At 43.7% G+C, this 24,312-nt stretch overlaps 1 protein-coding gene across 5 annotated transcripts in view; it reads right to left on the reverse strand.

The window, feature by feature from the left end:
* CAMK2A (calcium/calmodulin dependent protein kinase II alpha) overlaps positions 1-24,312 on the reverse strand; it is a gene marked incomplete at its 3' end in the record, with an annotated part of 112,016 nt that overhangs the window by 63,451 nt on the left and 24,253 nt on the right. The window lies entirely within an intron of this gene.

The following is a 24,312-nucleotide window of genomic DNA, read 5'->3' on the forward strand; positions in this document are numbered from 1 at the left end:
AAGAGCAGCATGCATGCTATCCTCAACTGATTGTAGGCTAGTCATTAGCTCTCCATATTATTCCTCTGGGATTTATAGCATGCAAATCCAGGCAGCAATAAGAACTTGGGATAATTTAACAAAAGTTATCTAAATATTCAGCTAAGGGGCAAGTACCTATAGAATTGTTGAGGCAAACTTTTCCAGCCGCTGTCAGAATTGTCAGCCTTTAACGTCCTTAAGAAATCTAAATCACCCACCCATCCACTTAGTGGCTATTCACCCAAAAGCCCTTCTATGACCAACTTGGAAATGATTATTCTGTATGAAAATAAAATTACTTCCTTGAACTCTAGGAAAAAATGATATAGGAATGATTTCTTGGCAATATCCACCAGTACCTTGAAACTAAGCTAGAGCTGACAATCTCCCGTGTTATGTTCCACTTTAAAAAATTAATGCTAATTTATAATACGCTTCTGCTTGTGCCACTTCCCCAAAGGACAAGAAGTTCCAGGGACAGTGTCATAGTGCTTACTTCCTTTCAATGAGATTACACCTTTTGTAATATATGTTTATCTGCAACACACAAAAAAATGCAAGTAAGCAGTCAGGACAATGAGAATTAATAGTCATTAAAAATCAAATTATCCTCTGATTCTGCAGGTAGCTGTAACCCCTTGCACCTCATAGAACTGTAGAGCTGAAGGAGACCCACAGAGTCACCTAGTCCAACCTCCTACAAAGCAGAAATCACAACCTCAAAGGTAAAGGGTAAACAACCTCAAAAGCATGTCTTTAAAACACAAGTCAACCTAGCACTGGCTACTTTCAACTCACTCAGGATGAAGCCACACAAAAATCTGGAGTTATTTTGCATCATAGCAAGCAGGGCTCGCATCAATAGCAACAAGATTTTTAACAAAGGTGGGTGAGTGAGTGGAAATACCCACTGCACAACTTCATTTGCAGATAGTGAGGAAACCTTTTCTTTTGGCATTTAAATTTAAAAACAAGGGACTCTTGGCCAAGACCGATTTTACAAATGTAAGTTCTTCCCTAGCAAGCTCACTGACTGCTGGTTGAATATAACGTCCTACAAACAAACAGCCTAAATGTCTAGCTCGGTTTTGTTCTGATGTAGCAGCCATGTGCCTCTTTATGTCCCCACCTCCCATTTTCCTTGCTCACCTTCCTAGTACAAAGCGCCACTTGTCCCCTTTCTCTCAGCCTCTTTCTTGAGATAAACACACACAATTAGGTTTGTGTTGAAGTAAGATATGAGGAATCCAGCAGTGTGAACTTTCTGCTGCCTGTTCCCCATTGTGTTGCAAATGTGCCTCGGAGCTTGGGGACAACAGTCTCACACTCCGCCAGAGGTGCCAAACATCAAAAGCTTAACAAGCTCCAGCAGACCATGAATGGCTATGTATGTGCGAGCACAGCACTGATCTTTCACTGCTGTTTTCTTTTAGCCTGCCTATCCCAACAGGGCATATGGCAATAAGAAAAGCAAGCTTAATTCTTCCTTGGTGTTCTTTTGCCTCGTGGCAGCCTCTGAATTGTCAGATTCCCTCCCCACAGAGGGGCATCTAGCGTATCTGTTGTATACATTCCCCTGTACTCTGAAGACACACACAGGCCTCTGGCCTCTGACAATTCATATATTCTGTAGGCTGGACCTCTTCTGTTTTTGTTTAACCTACACTGTGCTGCTTTTCTTTGGAATTACTTCCTTTGTTTTAAATAATACATACCCTCCAACATGATGTCCCTTTCCGTCATCACCCTCACTTTATCATTTACATCCCACCCATCTGACTGGGCTGCCCCAGCTACTATGGCCTGCTTTCAACGTATATAAAAACATACTAGAAATTAAACATTTTAAAACTTCCCTATACAGGGCTGCCTTCAGATGTCTTGTAATCAGCATTCGAAACTCCCATTGTTCTAGGTGCATTTTGCTACAGGGAATTTCATAAACGCAAGCAGTTTCTGAGCTCTGGGCACAATACAGCACCTAAGAATTCAGATTAAAATTGCCACTGTTCCTAGGAAGTAAATCCCAACCAAGTTCAATGGGGCTTCCTCCCAACTAAAGCATGCATGGATTGGGGATCTGTAAACTTTTCTTTTCAACCCAACATTAAATGTTCTTTTAATGTATGATATGCTTTGAATTCAAATATACTAGCCAGTTATTTATGATGGTTTAAGCAGCACATGTTAAAGTGTTATCTACCTCAGACTCTCACAGTGATGCTTAAAATCAAAACAAACTTTGGAGTGGGATCACTGAACAACCCTTAAGTCTTAGGTTTGCAAACTGGACACTCAAGGTGGATGTCTCTGCCATCAGTTGTATAGGCCTTTAATATGTGTTAATTGTGGTGCCAAAAAGATATATTTATATGAAGGTAAGGGGGTGTAGGGAGAATCCAGGGCTTGTCTGCCTAGTGGAAGGAAAAGAGGACCTTTTTCTGCCTTCCCACTTTCAGCCACTCTCTGAAGACTGCAGAAGGGATCCTCTTAAGAATATTAGAGGGGTGGGCAGGGAAAAGACTAAAGGTAAAGGTAAAGGGACCCCTGACCATTAGGTCCAGTCGTGGCCGACTCTGGGGTTGCGGCGCTCATCTCGCTTTATTGGCCGAGGGAGCTGGCGTACAGCTTCCGGGTCATGTGGCCAGCATGACTAAACCGCTTCTGGTGAACCAGAGCAGCGCACGGAAATGCTGTTTACCTTCTCGCCCAAGCGGTACCTATTTATCTACTTGCACTTTGACGTGCTTTCGAACTACTAGGTTGGCAGGAGCAGGGACCGAGCAACGGGAGCTCACCCCATCGCGGGGATTCGAACCGCAGACGTTCTGATCGGCAAGTCCTAGGCTCTGTGGTTTAACCCACAGCGCCACCCGCGTCCCAGGGAAAAGACTAGACCACGTGAAAAACGAGCATAAGATTTGAGCTGCAGTTCATTCATTTTCAGCTTTGTATTCATGTTATTTAAAAATTGCACTTAGACATTCCATTGTCGCGCCCATATCCTACATTTTAAGGTGCCATTTAGCTCCTAGCTTTCATATCTCAGTTTCTAACGCTGCTTCTAATGGCTGTGTAGTTACTTATCGCCTTTATCTCTGTAAATCCAGGACTGTCCTTGGAAAATAGGGACACTTGGTAGGGTCTAATTATATGGTATTGTTGGAACATGCCCTGGGGCCTTATGGGTGTAGGGCAGGTAAGAAATCTTATACAGTGGTACTTCTAGTTACGAAGGTCCGTTCTTAATCTGAAACTGTTCTTAACTAGAGGCGTCCTTTCGCTAATGGAGCCTCTTGCTGCCACTGCGCCACCGGCACACAATTTCCATTCTCATCCTGGGGCAAAGTTCTCAACTTAAGGTAACTCTTCCAGGTTAGCGGAGTTTGTAACCTGAAGCGTTTGTAACCTGAGGCGTTTGTAACTCAAGGTACCACTGTAAATAAATCCACAAAACCGCCACACTCATGAGTATGCAAGAATCACTATGCTTGCACAAACACATCTGAAAGAACATGAAGTTGTAGAACTTCACTGTTTTGACTATGCTCACCCTCGTGATACACCTCAGGAGCAAAAATATATTGGCCTCACATCAGTAGTAAAAATGGATTGTGAGCAATCACCTTTCTGGCGGGAACTTGATGTTCCACAGAATTTGCTCCTTGAGCTTTGCGGCAGTCCCAGATTTGTCTATCATAGGGCCCTCCCTACAAGGCACCTGTGCTTCTACCTTCTTCAGGAACAGTTTCCATTTATGACTATACAAAGCTGCTTTATACTGTAGAAAGCCTAATTGGTGGTTGTCAAACAGCAGGTTTTCCCAGAGAAAGCGGCAGGACAACAACAACAGCCTCTTGGACCTATGACTTGAAATCACTTGAAATCATGGGGCAAATGGGAGTGTGGATGGGCCCTAAGTTTCAATAGGGGATGAGGTCTAAGGGACTGAGCCAAAGGCTTGTTCTGAATCAAGAAAGAAGAGAGGTATCACAGTTGTTCTGGAGGACATTCCCTGCATATGGGGAAAAGAGCAGAACTGAACAAGTTTGGATGATAGACATCCTTTAATTGGAGGCGCTGAAGTTTGAACCTTGAACTTTTAAGGATGCAGATCATAAGCCCTATCACAAAGCTGTGGCTTTTACCGACAAGGCTCACCCTCTGCAGCTGCGTAAGTAGGAAGGCGTTGTGAAAATGAAAAACAGCAGGATATAAAATGTGGTTCTTCACACAGAATTGACTTCGATCCTCTCCCTGGCACTGGCAATGATACTCCTAATTTGATTAAAGATTATATATCAGCCATGGGATCTCAGCACCAGCGTGAACCTTGCATTCTCAACAAAAAAAAAGTGTTAAAAGAGCTGCGCACAGATTCTCAGATATCTTCAACACTCTTGAGCCTTGTTAGCTGAACTAGCAATGGTTGTTTTCTAGAACATTGAAATATAGAATCTTGTATTTGTTTCTCTCCATTTTACAGTGTAGTGCTTTGTGCCCATCGCTCTACATTTTATTGGCTTCTTAGTACATAGAATGAATATCCTGGGAGCAGAGTGCTCCCCTTGCTAGCATTTATGAAAGTGTTTTATTGCACCAGGCACCAACAACTGAAGCAAGTGTTTCATCATCATTATTGGAACACAGCACAGCTCAGCCATTGCATTTAGCGGCTATTGAGAATGGAGCAGACCTTTGGCACTAGCCTCCCTGGCCACAGAGGGATTCCTGGATGCTGTAGCTTCTGGTACTTTGAATGCAAGAAGGATTCCACAGGCTAATGTCACTGAGTCTGACAGGCAGCTCTTCCTAATACAAAGCTAACATTTTCCCTAATTCAGCTCCACTGCATTTCTACTCATGCACCTGCCATGTAAAGCTTTGAATAATCCTTTTCAATCCTTGGCGTTTACATCTAGAGACTCATCATTGCGGCATTTTCTTGCTAAGCTATGCAGACATAGACACAGCTCTTAATCTTTCCCACCTAAATCACCTCCTCCTCATTGAATTCATTGTTGTCCCCACTTACAATTCCCTCCCATTGCTTTGTCTCTGATGCTTGCAGTGAGTGCGGGTGTGTGTGTGTGCAAGAAACAAAGGAGGCAAACCAACAAAAATGAACCAACAACAACAGTTTTCTTCTTCTCATGGGCACACTACACCTCTTCTTCTAATCTGCTTTCTGGAAAAAACACACTGGCTCTTAAGTTTTCAATATGTCCATACCATTGGTGCCACTAGCTGGCAAAGACTGCAGAGCCATCAATGGTCTAAGCCATTATAAGGCAGTCTTGTTCTCTGTGCTATAGTTCTGGCTGCAATTCCAGCAATGGCAGCCAATTATGTGGAACAAGAGCGAGGAAACGCACATCGTAACGATGCCAGAATGTCATAACTGAACTAGACATTGCAGTGGGAAGTGGGGAGCTCCACGCAGGCTTCCCATTTCCAGCAAAAGCTCCTTGTTCCTTGCAAAGGGAAATAATATTGACTTCATTGACTTCAATGGGATTTAAGCAGTTGAGGTGTCGCCACCATTCTCTGCATACTTCTGTCAGAGGAGGTACCATGAATTGAGTAAACATGCATATGACTATGCTGTATGCGTAGGATTGCAGCCTCAATCTAGAGGGGTAATAAACCTTTAATTCTATGATAAACTGGTTGAGGAGGCGCAGTGTCTATTTCTGCATACTTAATGGTACTGATTCAGTACTGAATTTGTACCGAAGATGCAACCGTACCAATTTGACAGGTCAAATGATATCTACCTTGGATTCCCTCCTCCCACACACATCTAATGATCTTGCTGATGCACAGCTCAATATTTTATTTGATCTATGTACAACAGCCCAAGGACTGAACACCACGCCCTCCCCACCCAGCTCCCCTACTGTACTAGGCCTTCGGTACTCTTCACAATCCACAAACCCCAATCCTGGCTACCAAGGGCCCTGCTCTGCATTCTCCTCAAATGCTTTTTCCTGGCTGGAATGCCTAATCTTAAACTGGGATAATTCATCTTGTTTGCCTTGATGGAGGATAAAAGATGTGAGTGCTGGTTAGTGGGTGAGCGTATGTAGAAACATCTGGCGTTTAGTGTTTCAAGGCAAAAGAGTGCCACCTTTTGCTCCACCCATTTTTGCCTCTGTTCCCGCCCACCACTGGCACGAAGCCCTTGGAAGGTTGCCCTGTGATGAAATGCCATCCCTGAGACTGAAAGGACCCATGCATGTAGCACTAGGTCAACCTTGTAAATAAGTCCATTCAATCCCGCAGAAATTCCTACTAGCCTGCTTAGTGCTGTCAAAGGAACACAGAAGGGCTTTCCCCTCCTTTGGCAATCCACTTGTTTTTTATTCAGGGCACAGAGGGGAGGCTGGGCTCTCCACTCATCCTCTGCCGACCCTCCATGCAATTCCTTGTTGCCACCAGTGAGTGCTTAAATACAAGGTCGCATTTAATGCACATTTGTAGTACTTTTTTAAAAAAGAAATGAATAATCCCTAAGTGGTACATAAATACAAATTAAGTGTAGGTTCCTAAATTTCTCAAGTGGGTTCTGTCAGCTGCCGAGGAGGGAATCAGCTTGCTTATACCTCTCACAGTGTCCTGAGGAGAACACCTCTCACCTAGCGTAGGAACAAATGTTCCTCTTTTGGCTGACAAAACATCGCAAAGAATGGTTGAGCAACACGAGAGAAAGCTTTCTTCCCTGCGACGTCTGTCCATGTATTTCCAATTGCGTCAGAGTTATTGGCGTGAATCAACCATATCCTTCTCAAGAAATGAAGGAGAAATAGGAAGCAGACTTACACTGAGTGGAAGCACCGGTTGGTCCAGCTCACAACTGTCTACACTAATAGGGGAGGCTCCTGCCATGGCTGCATACCGTCCAGCTTTTCTGGAGCCAAAACTGGGACACACAACTTCTGGGATGAGCTCTCAGGTGAGTCACATGACACGTGCCACACTTTTTTCAGTGTGAGATCTCACACGGTGCCCAAAAATGAACATTTTTGGGCACCACACAGCCTGAAAATGTGCTTTTGGGAGGAAGTCAAGTGCTTTAAATGTTTGGTGTGGTTGTATTCAGCTTAAACTCTGTCCAAGGCCTGGTCTGAAAGCATGGCAGTTGCTAGTCCTACCTGGAAATGCCAGGAACTGGTTGTGTTTATATTTTCTGTTCAGGCATATAATGCCTGAATAGGCTTATCTTGGAGTAAACCCAATATTATGGACTTGGCTCAGGTTTACATGCATTTGTTAGGTGGCTTTAGGCACCTAATAACTCTCTCAGCTATCCCACCTACAATGTGAGATACTACCCAGGGCTGTCGTAAAGGAGATATGGGAAACCTTTGGCCCATCAATTTTGGCTGAACTATAACTTCATCAGTCCCAGCAGGCATGACAAATAGCTATGGATGATGGGACCTGTGGTTCAGCAACTGTTGGCGGCCAACCATTTCCGTGAAATGTTGTGTGAATTGCTCTGAATCCTTTAAAATGCTTATTATTTCTAGAGAGGGATGTTTCTTCGAGCCCCCTGACCAAGCGGCACGGCAGAACAACATGTTTTGTTCTGCTGTTGCCATGTCATTTCCAACAAGTTGGATGGCTGTTTGCTGTACAGTATTTAACTCCAGTTGCCATCCTGTGTGGGTTTGCTGCAAACTCCACTTGTTCTATTGTGAAAGAAGAAAGTATCCTCCTTCAGTTTCTGAGGAGAGCCAACAGGAAATAATGATCACTGTGTGAACGGAATGTGTGGGGATACTCAGATATAGCAAGGAGCGGTGCAAAGCAGCAAGAGGAGCCTTTTTCCTTTTCAGAAAGGACGTAGTGTGTGTTTGGTTGTACATGGTAATATTGCTTCTATTCATGCTTTAAAAAAAGCCCAAGAGGTGCTATGATATCAAACACATGACATGGCAATGAATTTGCATTGGGTCCTGTAGTAGTACTGTACTGTTATGTGAAATCTGCAGTTCTTCCAGAAGGTTTGGAAATTGTCACTCACTTATCAACATCAGCAAGATTGTCTATGTTTAAATAATAGTAGTAGTAATAATAGTAGTAGCAGTAGTAGATCCATCTTCTGTATCAGAATGTCTGAGAATTTGGGACAAAGAGTGTTTGGTTGGGTTGACAGGGAGATAATGGCATCATTTAGATAACACACCAAACCATGGTTCAGTGTAATATGAATGAGCACAGCTCTTTGGGAAGTCCTCCTTCCTTTGCCTTCCTCCAGCATGGTGAGGAGTAGGATTTTTAGGCCTTTTCTCTTTGTCTTATTTAACAATAGCACCCCATTTTGTGTAAGCACACATCATGGTTCAATACAAACCATGATTAGTTTCAACAAGCCAGCCTAATAATCCATGGTTAGAAATTGGCTTGTCTGGAAACTAATTTGTCTCAAATTTCAAATGAATTTTGTTTATGCTACGCATGATGGGGATAAAATCCCAGAGCCCATGCAAGTAGGAGTGATTCCACAGACCACATCTCACTCCTCCGCTTTGACCCTGACTCTCCCCCTGAACAAACCCTCCTGCCTCACACTGAGGATGCTATAACTATGTATTTTGCAGAGCTTCCAGAGGGTCACTCCCGCCTGGTTTGTTGGGGTTCGTCGTTAATAAGCCTGGTCATTCTCCTAGTTGGAAATCATCCCCCAAGGAATCAGTGGTCCCCAGCATCCTGCCTGAAGCAGTCACAGGCCAATAAAATTTGCTGGTGGACAAAGCACAGCAAGCTCCCTGCCATAAGTACAAAAGCTGCAAACAGCAGGGTGTTACTGCCATTGTAGATAGCTGGGGGGGGGGGAGGTGCACCTGTTCTTTTAACTGTGACTGGCAGGTGAGATCTCACTCTCCTGTTTTGCAAAGAAGTGATCGCTAAGCATTTCATTTTACCTTCACAGCCAGGGAACAAAGAGGTAGGGAATTTTATCCTCCCACTCTGCCCTTTTATACAGAGGTATTTCCTTCATGCGGCGGGGTGCGCTCCCGCTGCTCGGTCCCAGCGCCTGCCAACCTAGCAGTTCGAAAGCACCTCCAGGTGCAAGTAGATAAATAGGGACCGCTTACCAGCGGGAAGGTAAACGGCGTTTCCGTGTGCAGCTCTGGCTCGCCAGATGCAGCTTTGTCACGCTGGCCACGTGACCCGGAAGTGTCTCCGGACAGCGCTGGCCCCTGGCCTCTTAAGTGAGATGGGCGCACAACCCCAGAGTCTGTCAAGACTGGCCCGTACGGGCAGGGGTACCTTTACCTTTACCTTATTTCCTTCATTCCCTTAATACTGAAAGCGATGTGAGAAATGTAACCCTTCCATACAATTGCAAGCTGGAAGGTGGGGCAGTGGGAGGGGGGAATAGCCAGGAGGCTCTACACAGGATATCTCTTGAAACACAGGCCTAGTTTCAACTGTAAACAGTTGATTCATGTGTGGCAGATGTCTGGCTCGAAGGGCAATCCAGCCAGATGGGTGGGGTATAAATAATAAAATGGTTATTCTTATTCTTATTATTATTACTCAAGAGGGGGCAATGGCATTCATGAAAGGCAGAAGAATGTCCACCCTTCTGCTTAGACTGCCCTTAAACCTTAGGCTGCTAAAAGATTGTCCTAACACATGGCAGGGAATCAAGAACTCTGCTTCTTCCTTTTGCACCTGCTGTTGGAGGTCTATACTCTGTTGGACTAAAGCCACTGGCAGGGAACCAGTTAATTGAAGGAGAGAAGGTACCCAAGGTGGTCAGATAGATGGAGGGAAAGATGGCTCTGCAAAACTGCAGTCCTATAAACGTCACACACTTTGGGTTCTGCCATGCATCCCCTGACAGACTGCAGCGAAGTGAAGGTAGCGCTCAGCAAAGAGAAGTCCCCCCACTACTGAACCAGACATACCTTTTCTCTGACATACTGAGTAAGTTCCGAGTTCTTTGGGCTCACTTTATGGCTCCTGTGAACAGGTCTATCACTAGGGGGTTTGCACTGGTAAGTGGGGTGCAGGCTTTATCTCAATGGGAACTAATGGGATTATCTCTCTTGAGTGTTTGCTATCAGAACTTTGAGAAGTGAACCCTCTCCCTGGATAAAGCGTGAGTGGATGAAGATGAGTCTAGCTGAAAAGCTGAGATGGATGCCTCTGTCTGAAGACCTGAGGTGAGGTAACAGATCTGCTGGTGGGAGTGCACATGCTGTTAACTTGCATTTTTGCTATACTTGTGTGGTAGTGAAATAAATAAAATGTAACATAACCACAGTAAGTGTTCACAGCTTTCTCCTCCAAAGGAAGCCAACTCTGCCTCTGGAACTTCTCACTGTTTGGGGAAGCAGAGCGTGCAGAACACAATGAACTTTTTTGGCGGGGTATTGTTATTGTTGGTTATTATGGTATGTATTTTTGTGTTTTTATACTGTAAACCTCTCTTTGATCTTCACATGAAGGGTGGTTTAAAAATGTAATAAATAATTGCATACATAAATAACACTATGTCTCCTGTTTCTAACCTTAAGCACCAATACCGTCCTAAGTAGACATCATTGTCTCTTGGGAACATCAGAAACAATCTGAGACAAGCCAGTGCTTAACAAATATGAATTTATTTGTTTTATTTTTTCTTTTATTGCAAAATCTATTTATTTGTGACAACCTGTCTCAGAAACATGGACACACACCAGAGGAGGAAAAGTCCCATTGCACTAGCAGCAGTCCTTCCATGAGTGCAATTATTTAGTTGAATACCACCCCCAGTACGCATGTATGTCTACATGTGGGAGAGAAGTATATGGGGTCTCTACATCACTGTCTGCAGAATACTTTGAGCTCATCAGCCCCATATAAGGGATCTGGAAAGAGCCAGAACCAGACAGTTATAAACCTTTCCCTTGCTTTTACCCATCTCCTGTCATATGGACTGAAATGCTAAATGAATGTCTCCTTCTTCCTCAAAGCAACCTCTCCTTCTGTTTGTGCTATTGCAATCTGTCACTATGAAATGAGAGAAAAGAAGGAGCAGCAGTTAGTGTGGAGGAGACGGCCAGAACAGATCCAGCTCTTCTTAAAACTCAAAAGGTACAAAGGGAAATTAGGAGACACTAAGTAAAATGGTTTGACCAAACTGTGGGAGGCAGTGGAAGACAGAAGTGCCTGGCGTGCTCTGGTCCATGGGGTCACGAAGAGTCGGACACGACTATACGACTAAACAACAACAAAGTAAAATGGAACACGAATTTAAGAAAGGAGGAGGTACAATAACTCTGGAGACTAAAGCTACAATCCTATGCACACTTCCCTAGGAGTAATGGGACTCAATGGGGCTTACTTCTCAGTAGGTATGTACAGACTAGCAGCTGTTCAGCACAATCCTCACCTACACAAAAGTAAGTCTCACCTTTTTCAATGGGGCGTATTCCCACATAAGTGGATATAGATGCAGCCTTAGTGGTCCACCTAGAATAGATCTGGCCATCACATTGGGCCCCAGAATCCACACCAGACTGATGCAGAATGGATTATATTTGGTGATAATAATATGTTGTTATGGGTTTGATTTGCTTACCTTTTCAGGACCAACACCATACATTACATTTCTAGGTATTGTAAGCAATGCCTACAAACACAATGCCACACAAGCATACTGATCAAGGACCTTTGTATGGCTGCTTCTACCTCCTAATGTTGTTGTTGTGATTATTAATTTTGGCCCTCCGCTTCACTGCTGCGCACACAAGCAGTTTACAACACATAGGTATAAAGCATGATGCAAAAGCTCTCTGAAATTAAAATGGGATAGTTTTAAATGACTAGATTTGAAGCTTTCAGTAAAACCAACATCTGAGACATTTTCATTTTCTTATTTTGATTCAGAATATGTATGCAGCGTCTGGGCAACATTATGAGAAAGGTTGCCTGGATAAAATTTGACCCTGAAAGCATGCTCTCAGTAGCAACCTTGGTTTACCTCTGTGTGAAACAGCCCTAAAATATATAGAAAAGCTGTTGGGTGGATACTGAAAACTATTTCCAACATGGTTGCCAGGATACAGAAAGCCACGTGACCAGGTTTTCTGTAGCATCTATCTACTTGTGGAGCAAGTTTTAGCACACAACCCACTATCATGCATCTGTGCTAAGAACTCACATGCAGAGAAGTCGCAAGGAAAGAGATCTGTGGAGGAACTTTCCCTTGCATTCCTTAGCATTCACATCTAATCAGTCTTGCATCCTCTCCAGGCATTGGTACAGGTTTCAGGGCAGCTTCATTTATACCTATTCCTATTCAGCTGGAGTTGCACCTACAGTTAAACTACAGCAACAATCAGGCAGTGGCAAACTTAGCTGTGTTAAATATCCTGAAGGAAAATGCAGAGGAAGCTGTTCGATTTCCCACCACATTTTCCAGTGCAGAGTCCTGTCTATCAGTGGCTGTAGCACAGGAGAATTCTTCCTTCCTCATCCTCAGGAAAGAAAGGTACCCATACACAGCACAAAAATGTGGTTTGTATTAGTCTGGAACCATTCATGCTCATCCTTAACATGCTGCTTTCAGTCTGGATTTATTGTGTAGATCCTGCCATCCAGACTCTCCCCTTGTGATCTTGATATATGCCTACCCACAATGTCACTGGGCAGGTGTGGATACACACACACCATTGCTGGGACCGCCTGCATCTGATGGGCAAATACAAAATCAATATGCTATGAGCTTTTATTTTTGGAATGAATCCAGCTTGTCAAGAAGCATTTTTCAGGGGCAAAAAAAAAAAAGTGCAACACAGCTAGGTAGGAAAACCAGTGCTCAGTCGCTCTTCATTCCAGAATGATGTATGTACAAAGCCTGTCTTAAGTAAAAGAGATGTGGAGGGTAAGCTTCTAGGGAATATTATTTGTAAAGTCCTGAGCCATGCTTTTGTGGAGAAGCATCCAGGGAACTCCTCACACACCTACTGTTCATGCCTCTGGGCAGGGGGAGTACTTCTAGGGAATCCATCTATTTCAGTTTCTCTCAGTTTCCCATTTCTCCAATCTTAAAATACATTTCTGCATCAGTTTTTTATTTTTTAAAAAGCGTTACATCCCCATGAGAATTTGTCAGCATTTTCTGTTGTTGATTTCTCCTAATACACACTGTTTTGCAAGTAACTTTCAACATTTTTGTGTTATCTTCACTAATATATTCACTTTCCCCTGATAAAACACATTTTTGTAGGCATTTTTTTGTTTGGGGAACTGCACTGCAAAATTTGGAAGAATAGCTGTGTTAAGCCTACATACTGTATTGGGAAATATGAACCAGATTGAATTTTTTTTCTCACATCCCAAAGTGTTTCCTGCATCTTTGGGGAATCATGACTTTAACATAGATACCTCTTCCCCTATCTGTTGTGTGCTATAGTAATGCCTGCCTCCCCCCCCTTTTTTTTTACAACACAGATAAGGCACCACTTTTCTGTTCTCTTCTGTTCTGTTCTCTTCTCTTTTTGCAATTCCACATACAGGGTTCGGCAACCTAGCAATTATTCAATCACTCTTCTTTGCAATTGTTCCCATTTAAGTTTCTCTATTTTGACTAAAACCAGATTCTAAATGAGGCCAGAGCTTCTTTGTATAGTGGTATTTAATATATTCTAATTCCCTACTAGAATTCCCACCTTAAGAGTTATAAAATGGCTTATTTTGCCTTAGGGTCTACGGGCAGCATATGGCGAGCTGAAACACCCTTCCTTACAGGTACCTGCCCACATCTACCTGCTCAGATAAACACCTGGCACAATGCTGGCAGTAAAGACACTTGCACTCATGTATAAATACTCCTCCCAGCGTTTCTGCAGTGACACCCTGTGCCACAAAGTTGTGCTCACACATATCTATGCAATAAAAAATGCACATCAACATTTTGAGCAGAATCATTCAATCCAGTTCATACATCGCTTGATTATGCAACATAATTTCTACAGTTCTCCCACACCTGGCTCACACACTGCATCCATGATGTATGCTTTGATCATATAGGTAAGCACAGATGAAGTACTTCTTGAGGAGGTGTTGATGTGGAAAGCACCCAGTGTGATCCAAGCTGTGGCTACTCATCTGATGCTGATGAGTGTGATGTGGAAGTGGCCTCATGGCAGTAACCATGTTGCCAAGCAGGGTTAGAAACTGGGATAGAAAAGCTAGGAGCCAAATGGCTCCTGGACCTGGGTTCTGGGTGCCAAAACAGAATGTCTGGTCGCCACTGGTAGGCGGAGTGTCGGCAACACTTTTTATTTATTATTTTGATAAGCAATTCACATAAGAGACATATTGTTAATATCACATTTTTATCAGAAATTGTAGATACGTGTTTAATTTGATGTTTATAATAAAAAATATTTGTACCTTACTTCAGTTTCCAAAACACTCTACTCTTTATTGTTAAACTCCTTAACATACTGTTTATTCTTAACATCTACATCAAGGTTTCAAAGCACATACATTTCAGTAATGCTTGAGTGTCAGCTCAGCCAGGCACAAAAAATGGCACCCATACTTTTTGAAGTACTCGCAAATGGATAATCTTTAGGTGCAAAATGCGCCTGGCACCCTGCTAATTTCGAACCCTGTTGCCAAGATACTGTATTAATTGGGCCTAAGACACACACACATATACTACAGTCTTTCCTACATCCAATGTCAGTCTCTAACATCAGTTGAACTACTCTTCATACCACACAGAGTGTGAGTAGGATTTGCCAGCGATGACATGTAGTGATTAACCCTAAACCCTTCAGATAAGGCAGAAAAGAAATAAAAACAAAGTAATCGATGAACCCCCTTTCTCAGGAGATTCACCAAATCCCAGCCCAGACATCTGAAATCATTGCAAGACATGGCCACATTCACTGCAAAATATGTTTGTGTTTATCTGCAGTAGGACTGGGGCTGGAAGAATTTAGACCATTTCTCTTCCATGCTGCCCTAGTCCAATAGCTAATATCTGATGCTTCCCGGTAATGCCTTAATTTAGAGTTTCTACATAGGGGCAGCTCATACATGCATGCCTACATCCAGCACAACCAGAGGCGTTGAAAGGTCTCAATAACTTTTCACATACGCAGATTCACAAGTACCTATGGATGATAGTCCCTCTTGCTACCAGTCCCTGGACGCGTTAAGAATTTTTTTTAAAACAGATTAAAATCTGTACATTAAAAAAACAACCACTCCAAACACAAACTGTAGAAGGAAATGGGAAAGGGAGTTTCTAAGTACAGCATGTCACCATGTCCTTTGGCAGGATCTGCACTGGGGGTGGGAGGCGGGAAGAGGCAGGGGGAATCCCTCTTTATTCAAACAAAGGCTGGTGTCACCATGAAGCATGGCAGGGCAGCAGGGAACCTTCTGCTTATGAATATGTAAAGCTACTGATTTCTGGGTACTGCACATGTCGCTTGAAACAATGGTCTCCGCGTTTGATGGCAAATGAATAATGGAAATATGTGGGGGAGTTTAGTTTTTAAACTAGTCAGCTAATTGAAAAGCCTCCTTTGTTCCTTTACTCAAAACACCCTTTTGACCTGAAAGGCAAATCCTACATTTTCCACCTCTCTCCCACTACTTTACTTATCTAAAGCAACACACCTAACCACTCGCCTTCGGCCTTCCTCTCAGCACATCTCTGTCTATGCAGCAACCTATTCACCAGGATGCCTGGTGAAGGTCCAGCACCTCAAAAATAATATTCTAGAGCTGCTCAGAAAGGTGCAAAAAAGAGCAGCCAAAATGATCAAGGAGCTGCAGCAACTCCCAGAATGGTTGCAACATTTTGAGGCTTTTCAGTTTAGGAAAAAACTTTAAAAGAAAAAGAAACTTTATTAATTTTTAAAATAAAGACAAAATACAAACAACATTGAATGAACAGATACAAATGTGGGGAGGGAGAGAAGTAGAATGGATAAAAGGGAAGAAAAGGGAAAATAATACTCTACATTAATTCATGTGATGCATCTTTTATAATCACAATCCAGAACATCGAGAAAAAGATGATTTTGGGTATAAAATTATGTATATTATGGAGACAGTGGACAGATTACCTCCCCCCCCCCTTTTCCTAATGCTGAAATCCGGGCTCATTCAATGAAGCTGAATGGTGGGAGAATCAGGAGAAAAGGAAGTACTGTACTTCTTGACATCAATCAGCTAGATAGCTCAGTTAGTTAGATAGTGGTGCTGATATGCTAAGGTTGTAGGTTTGCTCCCCATATGAAACAGCTGCATATTCCTGCACTGCAGGGGGTTGGACTAGATGATCCTCAGGGACCCTTCCAACTCTGCAATTCTATGATTCACGCACCACATAGCTAGAATGCACTGCCAGAAGACATGGTGTTGTTGTTGTTGTTGTTTAGTCGTTTAGTCGTGTCCGACTCTTCATGACCCCATGGACCAGAGCACGCCAGGCACTCCTGTCTTCCACTGCCTCCCGCAGTTTGGTCAAACTCATGCTGGTAACCTCGAAAACACTATCCAACCATCTCGTCCTCTGCCGTCCCCTTCTCCTTGTGCCCTCCATCTTTCCCAACATCAGGGTCTTCTCCAGGGAGTCTTCTCTTCTCATGAGGTGGCCAAAGTACTGGAGCCTCAGCTTCACAATCTGTCCTTCCAGTGAGCACTCAGGGTTGATTTCCTTCAGTATGGAGAGGTTTGATCTTCTTGCAGTCCATGGGACTCTCAAGAGTCTCCTCCAGCACCATAATTCAAAAGCATCAATTCTTCGGCAATCAGCCTTCTTTATGGTCCAGCTCTCACTTCCATACATCACTACTGGGAAAACCATAGCTTTAACTATACGAACCTTTGTTGGCAAGGTGATGTCTCTACTGAAGACATGGACATGGTACTAGCCACCAATTTAGGTGGCTTCAACATGGGCTTAGAAAAACTTGTAGGTGATAAGATGGCCAGTGGCTGCTCGTCATGATATACTAATTTCAGGATCAGAAGCTGCATGCCTTTGAACACCAGTCACTGAGGAACATGAATGGGAGAACACCATTGCATTCTCGTTCTGCTTTTATGGGCTTTCCATAGGCATCTGGTTAGCCATGGTGGGAAGCAGAATAGTGTAGCAGATGATTCTTCTGGTCTGATTCAGCACAAATTTTCATGCATTCATATATGCAAGTGTCCTGACCACCTGAAAGAGGATTGCTCTGAAGAACAGCAGGGTACTGTACAGGATCAGTGAGCAGAATATTCTTATTACTGTACCCTGCCCTCTGCAGGGTTCTGTGGGTGAAATAGGTGTGCAGGCTATACTTAAGACAGCACACACTATGCATTATAAGGTGGAGTCCATTCCACTGCCTGTCAGATTGCAGCGAGGGAGAGGGTGCTTTGCAGTCTAATTGTGCTGCTAATGGGGCAAGTAAAAAGCAAGGATTTCCTGCTTTCAGGCTTCCCATAGGCACCTGGTTAGCCACTGTGAGAACAGGATGCTGGACTAGATGAGCCATTGGTGTGAACTAGCAGGACTTTTTCTTACACTGCAATCAGCTACCTTTGAAGCTTGCAATTTACTTGGCTGACTGCTGGACCCTAATGAGAGGGAAGCTGCAGCTGGTGAACCTGGCCTGCATCCCACTCTCTCCCTGACAGCCAAAATGCCTCTAATGATGCTGTCCCCTTACCTAGTTTCCCAGGTAGCCTGCAGAGGCACAACAATAGTTTAGTAGCGGCCTTGGAGCAGGCTATCCAGGAATATTGTCCTGCCGACTTTAAAAGGATTGCATGCATCAATAGCTATTTATCCAAGGTCATTTGCAAAGTACACTTAAGCCTTGATTCAGACAGTGTTTAGCAGTGTATTTTTCTGCTATGCAAATGAACCACAGCAAACTTCAGGTTCTTATTTCCCACCACCTCCCTCCCTCACACAGAGAAGGAGATTGGGAACATCCAGTTACGAGTTTTAAACTAATCATAGTTAATTGAAATAGGAAACTGTGGTTTGTAAACTATGAGCAGTGAAAGCAAGTCTGTATCTCAAACCTAAACCTGTTCTGGCCTCCCCCTACCCCCAAAACCCAAAGAGTATATTTACGAGGTGCATGAGACGAGGAGATGGAGGGGGAAGTCCAGTTGCATGAGCCAACTCTGTTCCATGCATGCAACAACTTGGTTCAATCCCAGCCCAGTTAGATCCTGGCAATTCTCACTAATCCTGAAGCGAAGTTCTTAACCCGAGGTAATATTTCTGGGTTAGCGGAGTCTGTAACCTGAAGCGTATGTAACCTGAAGTGTATGTAACCCGAGGTACCACTGTAATTATATTTTAAACTACAGTTCCTTGAGTCTGGACATCACCTATAACTGGGGAAATATTTGTTTTCTGTGAATATAATTTCCTGCAGCAATTTTCTAATCCAGTGCATGAAACAGGAGTTGAACGGGAAGTCAAGGCTCAACATGCCTTGTTCGCATAGTGAGAAACCATGGTTGCCTGTTTCATCTGAATTGCACCTAAGGCAGCAATCTGAAACAAACTTGCTTGGGGCTAAGCCCCGTTGAGCACAGCAGAATTTGCTCTTGAGTAAATACACGGAGGACTGTAGATGTTTCTTGCTATAAGGATGTACTCCTGTGAGTCTGAGAAGAGGGAAAAGAGGGGAAAGATTTTTAAAATAACGGGGGATGGATTAAGGTGGAGAGGAAAGAAATAATGTAACTCAATCTGTGCTTCCTGAAAGATCTGGAGACTGCTGTGTTTCCTTCCCTTGCCTGCTGCCAACTTGCATTCACATGGAGCATTGAAGCACTCAGTCCAGGAGGGCGCACCCTTCAGAAGAATCACACCATCTGCTCTCAGTGGCAGCAAGTTATCTAAGTCCTGCGCCATAACAGTTGAGTTAGAAATGAAAAGGACTCGATATGCCAGTGTCTACACACAATATTTTACCAGTCAATAATACTAATAAACCTGTGAAATATGTCAGGAGCGAATGTATCTGCAGGATGTGCAACGCCCAGGTCTAAATGGCTCCTTCAGCCTTCCAGGTCACCAGAACAACCCGGACAAGTGAATCTCTTATGAATCTAGTACACCTTGTGGCTGGATATGATGAATGTGATACATCATGCAGCAGACACCTGTCCTCTATGGGGAAGGGTTGTAGCATCTGTTTTGCATGCAGAAGGTCCCAGATTCAATCCCTGGCATCTCCAGGTGCAGCAGGGAACGTTCCCACTCCGAAACCCTGTAGAGCTGCCACCAGCCAGTGTAGACAATACAGAGTCAGATAGATCAATGGTCTGATTTTTATGTCAATGACCACATAGCCCCATGCCAGCAGTGAATATACCAACCTCCTCTCTCCCCCTCTCTGCCACCCCTCCACCACATACACCCTTTCTCCTCTTCTTCTGCCACGCCCTCATCCTTTCCAGAAATCTAAACTAATTGCCAGCAGAGGCTTCTCCCTCTTCCAGTGCTCCATCATGCCTGCATTTTTCTCACTTCATTCTCAACACAATCCTGTGTGGCAGTCGGTTTAAGTCTAAGAGTGAGCAACTGGACCAAGGTCACTCAGTGAAGTTCATGGATTTGAACACAGGTCTCTTTGGTTGCAGTCTAACATACTTGTCCACTTCACCCCACCGGTTGAAGCTACTTAGGAGGTGGGAGGACCAGGTCGGTCTCTCCAGCAGATTGCAATGAACCAAGGCTGGAAGATCTGCAGTGCTCTGGTTTCTGGGGATTGTGTTACACTGGCAGGGCTGTGTGTGGGAAGCCTGCAAAGTACTGTTCTATTTTGGGGGCCTGAAAGTAGCTCCTTTATTTCATTCTTTTTTACCTTTTGGAGAGATGAATAATGGTGTCATGAAGAAACAAAGGGAAAGCTTTGCCCATTTCCAGGCTTCTTATTCACACTAATTAAGTACTAGCAGCTCTGCTGAAGGGAACGCCCCCACTTTGAATTTTCTGAAAACAAAGTCAAAATGAATCCCAAAAGCAGCAGCAGCACACAGGCACCAGCCAGTCCTTCCCCATTAACGCTGCCTCTTCATGTGCAATGGGCGGAATTCAAGATGCTTCTTTTGACATCACTTTTTGGTCACTTTTTGGCAACTGATGTCTGCTATGCATGGTACAGCTGACCTGTGGAGGTGCCCTCGCATTGGCCATCCACAAAGGTGTCGCTATCATGTACTGAGTCATGAGCTACCTTGCCACACAGATCAGGGATTTTCCCCATGCCACTACAAATAGCTTCCTGGCCCCAAAAGATCTGAAATCCAGCTGCACACCAGTGTTTCACTGTGAAGTGGCATCCTCTGTTATGAAGAAATTTAAAATTCAAAATGGCTTCCATGGGGCAGCTGTGAGATGTAAATGAGTCATCCGATAATTTCGTAAAGTGATATGTAACAGTTGACCAAAAAAATGACATCCCTATACAGTCTCTCCAAAATGATTGACATGGTGTCCATCTAGGCCTGCTCCGAGTTTGAGTGGGGCCTGGGCAAAGGACCCTCCAGTAGGTCCCCTTCTCTTAAGGGAGACCCTGGTAGATTTCATGGCAATGATGGTTGCCAGAATCAGTGCTTCAAGCAATGTCAGCCGTCTGAAGGACACCGTTTAAATTCCCCACAGTTCCCCAGAGCAGCACTATGACAGGGCCATTGTGGGGAATTAAAAATGGCAGCTAGACTCAGTTGCTGGTGCTGCTTAGAGCACTCTGACAAGGGGGGCAGAATGAAAGGGAGTCTAGGAAAGGTTTCAGTGGTGGCGCCTGTCAAGCTCCAGTTTGGGCACCTAGCTATTACGTTGTATTTACTGAGAGGACAGCCTGTTGCTGTGATGGAGGAATTCCTACTCCTTCCTTTCTGAAGCTCTTTTTATTCCTAGGGCACTTTGATGATCTACCATTGGTTCCTTTTCAGATGTATCACAGGATTATAGGAAGGTGCCTTCTACGGAATCTGACCATTGGTCCATTTAGCTCAGTGTTGTCTTCACTGACTACTAGCAGCCTCTCTCCAGGGTTTCAGGCAGGAGTCTCTCTCTCAGCCCTACCTGCAGATGCCAGGGACTGAACCTGGGATATTCTGCATGCAAAGCCATCCCACTAAGCCACTGCCCTTCCCCATCTTTCCACGTCTCCCTACTTTCTCCCTTTAAAACATGTATAGAAAGGATTTATGCACTTTCATTTTGTTGTATGTCATATCAGTGGGCTTGGTGTAAACTGCATTGCATTTCACTGTTTTAATCAAAACAGCACAAGACAATTAAAATCATTAGTTTCATTTGGAGTGGTGGTAGCCATCTCCCAGCTATTTGCTTGACTTCCCCCAACCCAGTGTAATGTATTTCTTTGGTAACGATGCTAAATCTAATTTTACTTTCAGAGTCACGGGCATGCCCTTATGCCCATGTCACATTCCATTGATATTCATTTATGTGTGGTAACTAAGGCCGCCATATTTCAAAAAGTGAACATCTGGACACAGAAGTTGCTGGAAGTTTTTGAGCTATTTTAAAGGAAATTCGCCAAAATCTACACTTGCGTCATGACACTTACATATGACAACCCTAGTGGTGACCCTTCTGTCGTTGCTTTAATCTAGTAGTATCTTGGTGATGATGAAATTTCTAGGCAGCCCTGAGAATGCTTCCAGGTACACCAGAAAGATCTGTTGCACCAGGACTACAAGAAGTACAAGCAGCTAGATGTTTTGGCAAATTATCCACCCGTGCATTGCCACTGAGAAAAGCAGAAGTGGGAAATGGGACAAAATCTCTGCAGAGGAACATGCCACAGATATTTTGAAGCATAAATTCCATCACACTAGGCTGAAACATAAATATTGCAGAATTGTATAAATGTCAGATATCATGACTGGCTGGTAACCATATACAGTACATAGGATGTTAGAAAACCCCCCAGTATGTTTCTCTGATTGTTCAGGTGGGAGTTGAGGAACTTGTGAAAATTATTGGGAGGAAAATAATTGACGGTGCCTTGGTCCAGTCCTTCCATTTGCAAGAAGGAAAGTTTAAAAGCTGCATTTGAGTGACAGCTGCGCACATACAGGCTCCTCTTGTTTGCTTGCACACTTACTGCTCCTACTCACTGCCTTATAAAGTGTATTGACACCTCGGGTATGAAATGCATTATATAAAGCTCAATTCAGTTTCATATGCTCTACATTGAATGCCATCCAGTTATGAAACACAATGCAGTTCCTCCCAGCTTAGTGAGCTCCAGCCAATAAATCTTCCATAGCTGGAAGGCTTTTGTCCTCTGACTCTCAAACTCCCCCAAAGTTGCATTTAGAGGCATTTCCTTTCTGACACGCAGCCTGCCTGATATTGACAGAAAACATCAAACTAAGCTGCCACAAGAAATGGGTATTGATGGAGTGCTGCTGGGATAACTCCCAAGAGAAATGACTAGCAGCTTAAGCCTGCGGCTCTCAAGTATGCAGAGGTGGAAATCATGAATCTAAACTCCTGGGAATGGCAATGAAAAAGCCAACTTACGGACTGCTATGCTGTAATTTATATAGCTCTATAGGGAGTATAGGGCATAACAGTAGTGATACAAGCCACCCCAATCTCCATGAGCAGTGCGAGATTCCAGGGGCTCCTGGCGCTTTCCCAGGGTTTGTGCTTTTTTTGAGAATAAGGCACAGCGAAGACTATGTAGCAGTCGAGATCCCGATGCAGATATTTATTCCCCCCTTGTTCCTGATGTAGATCTTCACTCATCTTTTTTCTCTGGAGGGGAGGGGGATGCCATTTTGTGCTTCACCTCAAGTGCCAAAATGTATTGGACCTGGCCAGATTCCCAGCACTCTTAACAGACCACAATACCCAGGATTCTTTGGGTGGGATGTGTTTAAATGTACAGTCATACCTTGGTTCTCGAAAGGAATCTGTTCCGGAAGTCTGTTCGACTTCCAAAAACGTTCGAAAACCAAGGCACGGCTTTCAATTGGCTGCAGGAGCTTCCTGCACTCAATCAGAAGCTGTGGAAGCAGCATCGGACGTTCAGGTCCCAAAGAACGTTCGCAAACCAGAACACTCACTTCTGGGTTTGCGGTGTTTGGGAGCCAAAACGTACAAGTACCAAAGAGTTTGACAACCAAGGTACCACTGTAATTTAAATGTATTGCGCACATACAATCCGAAAGGAATTAAGCCTACAGTCCTCTCTAAACATTCCAAAAGAAGAAGAAAAGTTTCAGCAAATGCTAATAATAAGTATCGTAATATGCGGCATTTGTAAAGCACTTCCAAGTGTTGAAAGAGCACCACATGCATTATCATGCTGTAACCTTCATGACAACAACGTAAGGTGAAGGAGTGTTATTATCCCCATATAGTAGGTAGGGTACACTGAAGCTTAGAGAGAATGCCTTGCTAAGGCCACCAAGAAAGAGCTGAATGGGCAGCTTCCTGATTCATAGCACAAAAGGAATAAAAGTCACAAGACTTTCAAATGGTGAGTGGATTGAGGAGTGAAACAGCTGTTTTGCTAGCTGAGCAAGTGGAGAGTCAAGGAATTCAGTGCTGACAAATACATACTTGTGCTATTCCCTGAAAAAAATCAAGTTAACCTTAAAGAGTTTTTTGCTAATTTTTCTGATCCAGGTAAAGTGATGTGACGTGGAAGCCACTGGAATGCTATACTTGATTTTAAACAAAAATAACACTGGATTCCATTTGGAGGTGGGGGGGGCGCTTGGTGACCCATACCTCCATTGGCTTTGTCCTGCCCTTGTAGGCTACCAAGACAAGATAGGCCCATTGTACTGGGAACCCATCAGCCTTGAATGCTTTGCATGGAAACTGTGTATATAACCACAAACACTTTATGCATAATCTTTCATTTGCCTTTTCAGAATCATGAGCCTTTGAATATTGAACTGGGACAGGGTGGATTCTGCAACATAACAGGAACGCAATAATAATACACTAGTGGGGGACATATACTAGACCAACCACACATACTTCTGCTTTATTGGTTGTTGCAATGCTTCCTCAATTTTGTCATCTAAGAAAAGCACTCTCACGCCACTATAGCACAACAAAAACAGGACACACACCTCAAAAAAAAAAAAACAACCCTGAAACATTTCTGGTTTGAAAAATTACAGGATTTTATCAGGAAGTTATGGGACATGCACTGGTTGGAAATGAAGCATTATGCCTGCCCTGAAACTTTTGCAAATGTAAACAGTGTTGAAAGTGAGATCCTGTATAAATGCCCCAATACCATCATG

The sequence above is a fragment of the Podarcis gaigeae genome (assembly GCF_964106915.1).
Source record: "Podarcis gaigeae genome assembly, chromosome: 2".
Taxonomy (NCBI): Eukaryota; Metazoa; Chordata; class Lepidosauria; order Squamata; family Lacertidae; genus Podarcis; species Podarcis gaigeae.